Below are 12120 nucleotides of genomic sequence, written 5' to 3'. Positions count from 1 at the left end.
AAAAGTGAACTAACCATGGTTGTTCTTTTTTCCTACTTTTCGCGCTCGCGCAGTTCGACTACCTCATCCCACCGATGTGGATGGACAAGTGCAGCGCGAATGGACAAGTGTAGCGCGAACAACGTGGACAACGGCAACGTACACAAGGCGGGCATGGTGATGAACGGGTTGCCCATCAGTGTGTACGTATCGGAGACGTTGGGGTGTGCGACGACTATGTCCACGGACGGTTGATGAGCAAGATGCTCGGGCGCATTGGGGATTCACCGCTGATCAGGTTCGGCACATACACATGCGGCGCGTGCGCCGTGTCGTGCATGCTCAAGTGGGACGTGGCCACTATCATGGAGTACAAGGGCCTACCCGTGCAGCAGGTCGTCGACTACTATGTCAGGGGAACGATGCAGAATATCCGGAGACAACTATTATCAATAATTAGCCAATATAAACTATTTACAAATCTTTACTAATGTTTACAAAATAGCATATCCCTGTATCATTGTTTTTGAGGAAAAAATGGCGTATTAGTATTGACACATCGTGTATCCATAGGAAGTCTCGTGATTGATTAATAACATCTTGTTGACCACAGGTGTAGCTATTAGACAATATATGGGTTTGATATATGAACACATATGGTGTTTAGTTGCTTCTTCTACTTTGTTCTAATTGATCAATAAAAAATGAATGAGTCTTTTCTCCTTTTCCTTCTGTCGGGAGAACACATCTCATGAAGTGATCCAAAATTAATTACTATTAATGCTTTTTATCAGCGGTGTTCGTGTACCGTCACAACGCATGGACAACTAACTAGTATATATATATTGTTGGTAACGGAAGCCCAGGGCTTCCGATAGGCATGGAAAGCCCCAGCCAGGGTAGTGGTCACGCGTGTGGTCAGGTCGGGTCAGTGCGGCGCGTGCGTCCGCATGATTGTGGGACACGTTTATGCATGGGTAAACATGTATTATGTTTTGCGTAAACCGAAGGAGCACACGTGGTGGGGTCGAGTTGGGATAGATGAAGGTGGGCCAGCGTCGTGTTCGCTGGTCGGATATTTGGTTCCTACTCGTGTTTATGCTAGCATATTTAATGGTTCAGGCTTGCATAACATGAGAGCGGCAACGAACCTTTCCTTGGTTCGTTCAGGTGGGTCCACACACCACCGTGATTAGCGCGCCCACGAAGCTGGGAGTTACCGTATATATCAGAACAGAAGATATGGAGCCGATCGTGCATAGAAGCTCAGGCGGATTTCAGCGTAAAACGTGAGCAAAAACAGCGTAAATGGGTATGAATTTTAGTGTAAATCATCGATCTATTTCAAAACGAAAACATGTATGAAAAAAAAACTGATTTAAATGATTTATTTCCTCCATAAATATAGGATCTCCAACATCCATGCATCAAGGCTTGTTAAAATCAGTTTATGATATATACTGATACTAATTATACTACACGGTGAAGTTATTTATGCACTACGGTAGACTACGTAAAAAAAATTCTACTGCATGTGCACAAATTTAAGAGGGCAAGAATGTGAGTTGAAAAGAAAATGGATCGGTATATGCAAGATTTATGGAATCATGGCAAATGACTTTATTTCTTAGAGCGGTTACCTTTTTATAAATTTCTATTTTGTTGCGCAAATGTCTGGGTCGTAAATATATCTTACACATATGGCATAAATGGTAGGAACCCAATACACACTGGATTAAGTAAACGAGATAATGCATAAAATCAATGAATCGTTTGCGTAAAATGTGAATAGAAATATTATAAACAGACAAATAGATGGAAGCGGAGCCATGAACTGAAATATAGGTCGTAAAAACCTATTGACATTGGCATAAATATATATACAAAATAGCATAAAAATAGGACCGCCGTCCAGCGGAACTGCCGCCTCGCATCTAGGATGCGCTACCACTTGTGCCTAGGGGATGCTACCATCGTCGCTCGCGCCTAGGGAAGTCCGCCATCGACTCTCCCACCTTGGATGGCATCGCAGTCATACGCGCTCCAAGGTCAACCCTCACGCGCGTGCATCCCGAGATCTGTCGCACCAGCCGCTCCCACCTCGTCGTCGTGCACGCCTTAGGGGTGTCGTCGTTGCTCACGTGCCCCCGAGATCCGCTGTCGCGCCACCGCAGCCGCTCCCACCTCACCGTCGTGCGCACCTCAAGGGGTCGCTGCCGCGCTCGTGCCCCGCAGGATCTGCCATCGTGGCCGCTGCCGCCTCGCTGTCTTGCGCACCTCATGAGGCCGCCGCCGCGTGCGTGCCCTTAGGATCCGATGCCGCAGCCGCTCCCACCTCGCCGCCGTGCGCGCCTCAAGGAGGCCATCATCGCGTGCTAGCCTCAGGGATCCGCTGCTGCGAGCATGTCCCCTGGATCCGCTGTCGCACGCTTGCTCTAGGATCCGCCGCCGCGCGCGCATCTCGGGGGTGGGGGCGTAACTGTCGACGTCGCTAAAACTGAACCCTAGCGATCTAGAGCTTCTTTTATAGATGCTTTGGACCTGGCACGGCTGAACCGTTTGGCAACATTGGGTCAGGCCTTTGAGAGCACCTAGAGGGGGGTGAATAGGTGATCCTATAAAAATCAACACTAAATGGCATAAACTTGGTTTATGAAACGTTAGTGGAATAAAAAACAAGGTGCTATGTCTAGAGAGAAAGAGATGACTTCTTCACTTAATTGCTCTTCACAAAGTGAGTATTAAACTTAGAGCAATTATCAAGTGAGTAGTAGAAGAGAATCGCACATTAATAACAATAGGTGACACAGCGATTTTTATCTCGTGGTTCGGCCAAGTAGAACACTTGCCTACTTCCACGTTGTGGCGTCCCAATGGACGAGGGTTGCACTCAACCCCTTTCAAGCGATCTAATGATCCACTTGAATACCACGATTTTCTTCCTTATATCATATGTTCCCTTTGTGAGGAATCTTCACAAGTTGGAGCCTCTCACCCTTACAATTTTGATCACAATGAAAACCACAAAAGTAAGGGAGGGAATAGAAACACACGCAAGAGCTAGAGTCGCAGCAACAACACGCACACAAGTCAAGAAGAGAGCACACAAAAATAGCGCAGCGAGTTCACAACTCAATAAGTGTTCAAATATCAAACACAATGATTCGGATGCGTGCTTGCGGAGTCTAGACATCTTAGGATGTTCAATGGAGGCTTGGTGTGTTTCTCCATGCACCTAGGGGTCCTTTTATAGCCCCAAGCCAGCTAGGAGCCGTTGGATCTCCATTTGGTAGGCAATTCTTGCCTTCTGTCCATTGGCGTACCGGACAGTCCGGTGCACCACCGGACATGAACAGTGCACGATTTGTTTCCTTCTTTGGCGAAGCCGAACGTTGAACCCTCGGTCCCGTTGGTACACCGGACAGTCAGGTGCTGCCTAGTGACCGTTGGCTCTAGCCACGCGTCGCCCGTTGATCCCGCTGCCGACTGTTGGCGTGGGCGTTGTTGGCTCACCGGACAGTCTGGTGAATTTTAGCCACAACGTCATTGGCGATTCCTAAGAGCAGAGAGTTCGTCGCTGAACCAGCCTGTGCACACACCGGACAGTCGGGTGCACTGCACGCTGGTGCAAGTCTGGCTAGACTTAGCCAAACTTCCCTAATCCAATCTCATTTGACTTAACAAGGTTCCTAGCACTTAGAGGAATATATTAGTACTAACAATAATTCACTAAGGCTAGAGTCATACCTTGATTCTTGATTTGCATCTCTTTAGCACTTAGCACATATCAACCAAAACAATATGTGTTGGGCATCTAACCACCAAAACATTTATAGAAATGGCCCAAGGGCACATTTCTCTTTCAATCTCCCCCTTTTAGTGATTTATGCCAACACATTAAAAGCAACTCAAAATGCAACAACATTTCAAAGAGAGGCTAAAGAGTGCAAATTGAGGACCAATTTATCTCATATAGGATTTGGCATATTCGGATCACTTTTGCCACCACTTGGTTTATTTTCACAACACAAATTCTTTTTTCTATCTCTATATCAAAAACACTTGTTTTGGCAAATCAAGAGATCTTCTAAGAGTAAATTTGATTAAATGCCAAAAACTCCCCCTTTTCCTATAATCAAAATTCTCCCCCATAAGAGAACAATTTTTGTAATAAGAGGGTTTTGATCAAACACAAAGATTCTAACTCTACAATTTTTGAAATTCACAAGTGGTTGGCTGATACATTTGCTTTGGCCTTAATTTCTCCCCCTTTGGCATTAAGCACCAAAACAGGAGAACTTTTGGCCCTTTAACCCCATTGCCTCACCAAAATATCAAATAAGAGCCAAAAGGCAATGAGAACACAAGTACGAACTTGGGACAAGATACATTAATACCGGAATGCACTAGAAGCCCTCTCTTTGTCCAAGTTCACTTTTCCCTTTCAATATACCTTTGAGACAATTTCAATAGTACTCAACAAACAAGTTAGTCTCAAGGGAGTCAAGTTGTAGCATATCCTCCCCCTAAACATGTGCATCGTTTGCATAGGGACTTGTGAGGTCCGGGGATGACTCGTACAACTTGAGCACCAAAAATAAGCAATTAAAGACATTAATGTTTAAAGCAATATGATCAAAGGCATAGAACACATGTATGCTATATATCAATCCAAGTTAAGCGAACATAAGACTCTCACTACGCAACCTGCAAAACCTTTTCTCATCTAAAGGCTTGGTGAAGATATCGGCTAGCTGGTTCTCGGTGTTAATATGATAAATATCGATATCTCCCCTTTGGTGGTGGTCTCTCAAAAAGTGATGTCGGATGTCTATGTGTTTAGTGCGGCTATGTTAAACAGGATTATCCGCCAAGCGGATTGCACTCTCATTATCACATAGGAGTGGGACTTTGCTCAGATTGTAGCCAAAGTCCCGAATGGTTTGCCTCATCCAAAGTAGTTGTGCACAACACTGTGCTGCGGCAACATACTCGACCTCAGCGGTGGATAGGGCAACAGAAGTTTGTTTCTTAGAGTTCCAGGACACCAGGGATCTTCCCAGAAACTGATAAGTCCCTGATGTACTCTTCCTATCAACCTTGCACCCAGCATAGTCGGAATCTCAGTATCCAATTAAGTCAAAGGTCCCTTTGGATACCTGAGAGCACCTAGAGGGGGGGGTGAATAGGTGATCCTGTAAAAACTTAAATCTTAAAGCCACAAAACTTGATTAAGTGTTAGCACAATATAAATCACGTGGCTAAGGAGAGCTCTTGTGAAACAAAGAAGACACAGTGAAAACACGCACAAGAGGCACAAGGATTTATCCCGTGGTTCGGCCAAGTATAACACTTGCCTACTCCACGTTGTGGCATCCCAATGGACGAGAGTTGCACTCAACTCCTCTCAAGTGATCCAATGATCAACTTGAATACCGCGGTTTTCTTCTTTCTTTACTCTTTCCCGTTTGCGAGGAATCTCCACAACTTGGAGTCTCTCGCCCTTACAATAAGGATCAAATTGAAAGCACTAGAGTAAGGGAGGGAAGCAGCACACACAAATCCACAGCAATACGCACACACACAGCCAAGACTTGAGCTCAAATGAATAACACAGGGTTCACCACTAGAACGGAGCTCAAATCACTAAGAATGCCAATCGAGTGCGCAAAGACGGAGTGTGAATGATCAAGAATGCTTAGAGTATGCTTGGTGTGCTCCTCCATGCGCCTAGGGGTCCCTTTTATAGCCCCAAGGTAGCTAGGAGCCGTTGGAGAGCAATCCAGGAAGGCAATCCTTGCCTTCTGTCGGGTGGTGCACCGGACACTGTCCGGTGCTGATTGCTTTCCTATTCTGGCGCAGCCGACCGTTGAAGATTTGGAGCCGTTGGCGCACCGGACACTGTCCGGTGCGCATCGGACAGTCCGGTGCCCCTATCAGACCGTTGGCTCGGCCATGCGTCACGCGCGGATTGCGTGGCCGACCGTTGGCGCGACCAACCGTTGGCTCACCGGACAGTCCGGTGCACCACCGGATAGTCCGGTGATTTTTAGCTATATGCCGCCGACGAATTCCCGGGAGCGGCCTTTTCATCAGAGCTAGCCTGGCACACCGGACACTGTCCGGTGCACCACCGGACAGTCCAGTGCACCCAGACTGAACATCAGTTGGCTGTACACAGCTAACTCTTTTTCCTCTTGTCTTTTCTCTGATTCTAGCACTTAGACAAATATGTTAGTACACAAAAACCAATGTACTAAGTCTAGAATCATACCTTTGTGTTGATTTGCACTTCTTCCATCATTTGGCATAGTTTCATACTTAAACCATTTGTGTTGTTACATGATCACCAAAATACTTAGAAATGGCCCAAGGGCACATTTCCCTTTCAATCTCCCCCTTTTTGGTGATTTATGCCAACACAACAAAAAGCAACTAAAAGAAGTGCAACATCAATGCGAATGAGTACACAAATTTGTTTTGATTCAAATTTGGCAAATTTGGATCATTCTTTGCCACCACTTTGTTTGTTTTTGCAAATTAAACTCAATTTCCTATCTCTAAGTCAAATTCACTTGTTGAGGCATAGAGAGAGGTATTCCAAGAGAAATTGATCAAAGATTCAAAAAACTCCCCCTTTTTCCCATAATTAATCATTCACCCCACAAGAGACCAATTTTTGACAATAAGAGACCATAAGAGTATTTTGACAAAACAAAAGTTCTAACTCTACTATTTTCAAAATTCTCAAGTGGTAGCTGATCCATTTCTTGCTTTGGCCTTAATTTCTCCCGTTTGGCATCAAACACCAAAACAGGATCATTTTTGGCCCTTTAACCTCATTGCCTCACCAAAATTGTCAATTAAGAGCAAAAGGCAATAAGATCATGGAGATGAACTTGGAGTAAGTTACCCTCTCATCGAAGTGCAGTGGAAGTCTTTCATGGTCCAAGTCCACCTTTCCCTTTCAATACACCTTTGAGACTAATTCAAGAAAACTCAAGCACATGGTTAGTCTCAAAGGGTCAAGTTGTAGCACATCTCCCCCTACATATGTGCATCACTCACACATGGACTTTTGAGGTCCGAGGATTGCTTGTACAACTTGAGCACCATATATAACAACAAAATGCATAAAGGAACATGATCAAGGGCATAAAACACATGTATGCTATAAGTCAATCCAAGTTATGCGAATCTAAGACATTTAGCTTACTACGCAGCTTGCAAAAGGTCTTCTCATCTAGAGGCTTGGTAAAGATATCGGCTAGCTGGTTCTCGGTGCTAACATAAAATACTTCGATATCTCCCTTTTGCTGATGGTCTCTCAAAAAGTGATGCCGGATGTCTATGTGCTTAGTGCGGCTGTGTTCAATAGGATTATTCGCCATGCGGATATCACTCTCATTATCACATAGGAGTGGGACTTTGCTCAGATTGTAGCCAAAGTCCCTGAGGGTTTGCCTCATCCAAAGTAGTTGCGCGCAACACTGTCCTGCGGCAACATACTCGGCCTCAGCGGTGGATAGGGCAACGGAAGTTTGTTTCTTAGAACTTCAAGACACCAGGGACCTTCCTAAGAATTGGCACGTCCCTGATGTACTCTTCCTATCAACCTTGCATCCAGTATAATCGGAGTCTGAGTATCCAATCAAGTCAAAGGTAGACCCCTTTGGATACCAGATCCTGAAGCAGGGCGTAGCAACTAAATATCTAAGAATTCGCTTAACGGCCACAAGGTGACACTCCCTTAGATCGGATTGAAATCTAGCACACATGCATACGCTTAGCATAATATCCGGTCTACTAGCACATAAATAAAGTAAAGACCCTATCATAGACCGGTATGCCTTTTGATCAACGGACTTACCTCCTTTGTTGAGGTCGACATGTCCATCGGTTCCCATTGGAGTCTTTGCGGGCTTGACGTCCTTCATCCCAAACCGCTTGATCAAATCTTGCGTGTACTTTGTTTGGGAGATGAAAGTGCCGTCCTTGAGTTGCTTCACTTGGAACCCAAGGAAGTAGTTCAACTCGCCCATCATCGACATCTCAAATTTTTGAGTCATCACCCTTCTAAACTCTTCACAAGACTTTTGGTTAGTAGAACCAAATATTATGTCATCGACATAAATTTGGCACACGAATAAGTCACCATCACAAGTCTTAGTGAATAAAGTTGGATCGGCTTTCCCAACCTTGAAAGCATTAGCAATTAAAAAGTCTCTAAGGCATTCATACCATGCTCTTGGGGCTTGCTTAAGTCCATAGAGCACCTTAGAGAGCTTACACACGTGGTCGGGGTACCGTTCATCCTCAAAGCCAGGGGGTTGCTCTACGTACACCTCCTCCTTGATTGGCCCGTTGAGGAAAGCGCTCTTCACATCCATTTGAAACAACCTGAAAGACTGGTGAGCGGCATAGGCTAACAAAATGCGAATAAACTCTAGCCTAGCCATAGGAGCAAAGGTATCCTCGAAGTCCAAACCTGCAACTTGGGCATAACCTTTTGCCACAAGTCGTTCCTTGTTCCTTGTCACCACCCTGTGCTTGTCTTCTTTGTTGCAGAACACCCACTTGGTTCCCACAACGTTTTGCTTGGGATGAGGCACCAGTGTCCAAACTTCATTTCGCTTGAAGTTGTTAAGCTCTTCCTGCATGGCCAACACCCAGTACGGATCTAGCAAGGCCTCTTCTACCCTGAAAGGCTCAATAGATGAGACAAAAGAGTAATGCTCACAAAAATTAACTAATCTAGAGCGAGTAGTTACTCCCTTGCTTATATCACCCAATATTTGGTCGACGGGATGATTCCTTTGGATCGTCGCTCGGACTTGAGTTGGAGGGGCCTGTGGTGCTTCTTCCTCCATATCATGATCACTTTGTGCTCCCCCTTGATCGCACACCTCCTTTTGATGAACCTGTTCATCAGTTTGAGTTGGGGGATGCACCATTGTTGAGGAAGAAGGTTGATCTTGCTCCTTTTGTTCCTGTGGTCGCACCTCTCCAATCGCCTTGGTGCGTATGGCGGCCGTTGGAACATCTTCTTCATCTACATCATCAAGATCAACTTGCTCTCTTGGAGAGCCATTAGTCTCATCAAATACAACATCGCTAGAGACTTCAACCAAACCCGGTGATTTGTTGAAGACTCTATACACCTTTGTATTTGAGTCATAACCTAACAAAAACCCTTCTACAGCTTTGGGAGCAAACTTAGAATTTCTACCTTTCTTTACTAGAATATAACATTTACTCCCAAATACACGAAAGTATGAAACGTTGGGTTTGTTACCGGTTAGAAGCTCATACGAAGTCTTCTTGAGGAGGCGATGAAGGTAGACCCGGTTTATGGCGTGGCAAGCGGTGTTCACGGCTTCCGACCAAAATCGCTCGGGCGTCTTGAACTCTCCAAGCATCGTCCTCGCCATGTCTATGAGTGTCCTGTTCTTCCTCTCTACCACACCATTTTTCTGGGGTGTGTAGGGAGCGGAGAACTCGTGCTTGATTCCTTCCTCCTCAAGGTACTCCTCCACTTGAAGGTTCTTGAACTCAGACCCGTTGTCGCTCCTTATCTTCTTCACCTTGAGCTCAAACTCATTTTGAGCTCTCCTTAGGAAGTGTTTAAGGGTCCCTTGGGTTTCAGATTTATCCTGCAAAAAGAATACCCAAGTGAAGCGGGAAAAATCATCAACTATAACAAGACCATACTTACTTCCCCCGATGCTAAGATAGGCGACGGGTCCGAAGAGGTCCATATGCAGCATCTCCAGGGGTCTTGATGTGGTCATTACGTTCTTGCTGTGATGAGCATTTCCCACTTGTTTACCTGCTTGACAAGCTGCACAAGGTCTATCTTTTTTTGAAAGTCACATTTGTTAGACCTAACACATGTTCTCCCTTTAGAAGTTTGTGAAGGTTCTTCATCCCCACATGTGCCAGACGGTGATGCCACAACCAGCCCATGCTAGTCTTAGCAATTAAGCATGCATCTAGACCGGCCTCCTCTTTTGCAAAATCAACTAAATAAAGTTTGCCGTCTTGTACACCCTTAAAAGCTAATGAACCATCACTCCTTCTAAAGACAGACACATCTACATTTGTGAATAAGCAATTATAACCCATATTACAAAGTTGACTAACAGACAACAAGTTATACCCGAGCGACTCAACTAAAAACACATTAGAAATGGAGTGCTCGGATGAAATAACAATCTTTCCTAGTCCTTTAACCTTGCCTTGATTCCCGTCGCCGAATATAATTGAATCTTGGGAATCTTTGTTCTTGACGTAGGAGGTGAACATCTTCTTCTCCCTCGCCATGTGGTTTGTGCATCCGCTGTCGATAATCCAGCTTGAGCCCCCGGATGCATAAACCTGCAAGGCAATTTAGACTTGGGTTTTAGGTACCCAACTCTTGTTGGGTCCTACAAGGTTAGTAACAATGGTCTTAGGGACCCAAATGCAAGTTTTGTCTCCGTTGCATTTTGCCCCTAATTTCCTAGCAATCACTTTCTTATTCTTCCTACAAATTGCAAATGAAGCATTGCAAGCATGATAAATTGTAGAAGGTTCATTACTTGGTTTTCTAGGTACATGAACAACACTTCTTCTAGGCATATCTCTACCATGCACAAAGGAAGAACTTGAAGCAAACATGGCATTTGAATCATACGCATTACAACTCCTATCATGATGAATATTTCTAGAAAATTTTCTATCATAAATAAATGCATGATTCTTTTGACTACTATTAGCCATAGGAGCCTTCCTTTTTTCCTTGTTGAAAATGGGAGCTCTTTGGCTTGTTAAGTTCTTGGCTTCTCTCTTGAAGCCAAGCCCATCCTTAATTGAGGGGTGTCTACCAATGGTGTAGGCATCCCTTGCAAATTTTAGTTTATCAAAATCATTCTTGCTAGTCTTAAGTTGGGCATTAAGACTAGCCACTTCACCATTTAATTTTGAGATGGAAATTAAGTGTTCACTACAAGCATCAACATTAAAATCCTTACACCTATTGCAAATCACAACATGTTCTACACAAGAGCTTGATTTATTAGTTATTTCTAATTTAGTATTTAAATCAACATTAATACTCTTTAAGCTAGAAATAGATTCATGGCATGTAGATAATTCACATGAAAGCATTTCATTTCTTTTAACTTCTAAAGCAAGAGAATTTTGCGCACTAACAAATTTATCGTGCTCTTCATATAAAAGATCCTCTTGCTTCTCTAACAATCTATTCTTCTCATTCAAAGCATCAATTAATTCATTGATCTTGTCAATTTTAGTTCTATCTAAACCTTTGAATAAACTAGCGTAGTCTACTTCATCATCACTAGACTCATCATCACATGAAGAAGCATACGTAGTGGTACTTCGAGTACTTACTTTCTTCTCCTTTGCCATGAGGCAGGTGTGATGCTCGTTGGGGAAGAGAGCCGACTTGATGAAGGCTGAGGCGGCGAGCCCTTCGTTGTCGGAGTCGGACGAGGAGCAATCCGAATCTCACTCCTTTCCAAGGTGTGCCTCGCCCTTCGTCTTTTTGTAGGTCTTCTTCTTTTCCCATTTTCCGCTCTTTCCTTGTTCCTGGTCACTATCATTATCTGGACAGTTAGCAATAAAGTGACCAATCTTACCACACTTGAAGCAGGAGCGCTTTCCCTTCGTCTTGCTCTTGTTGGGATGCTCCTTGCGACCTTTGAGCGCCGTCTTGAAGCGCTTGATGATGAGGGCCATTTCGTCCTCATTTAGCCCGGCCGCCTCAACTTGTGCCACCTTGCTAGGTAGCGCCTCCCTGCTACTTGTTGCTTTGAGAGCAACAGTTTGAGGCTCGTAGATCGGCATTGGGCCATTCAATGCATCATCAACGTATCTTGCCTCCTTGATCATCATTCACCCGCTTACGAATTTTACTAGTATTTCCTTGAGCGTCATATTGATGTACCTAGGATTCTCACGAATAGAGTTTACAAGATGAGGATCAAGGACAGTGAAGGACCTTAGCATAAGTCGTACGACGTCGTGGTCCGTCCATCTCGTGCTCCCATAGCTCCTTATCTTGTTGACCAGGGTCTTGAGCCTATTGTATGTTTGAGTTGGCTCTTCTCCCCTGATCATCGCAAACCTTCCTAGTTC

The 12120-nt window shown here is 44.6% G+C and overlaps 1 pseudogene; it reads left to right on the top strand.

Moving 5' to 3' along the window:
* The first annotated feature begins 99 nt into the window (after positions 1-99).
* On the top strand, positions 100-470 carry LOC109945957 (probable isoaspartyl peptidase/L-asparaginase 2; annotated as a pseudogene).
* The last annotated feature ends 11650 nt before the right edge of the window (positions 471-12120 follow it).

This window comes from Zea mays, chromosome 4, assembly GCF_902167145.1.
Source record: "Zea mays cultivar B73 chromosome 4, Zm-B73-REFERENCE-NAM-5.0, whole genome shotgun sequence".
Taxonomy (NCBI): domain Eukaryota; kingdom Viridiplantae; phylum Streptophyta; class Magnoliopsida; order Poales; family Poaceae; genus Zea; species Zea mays.
Note: the sequence above shows the minus strand (reverse complement) of the source record. Positions and strands in the feature narration are given on the sequence as shown.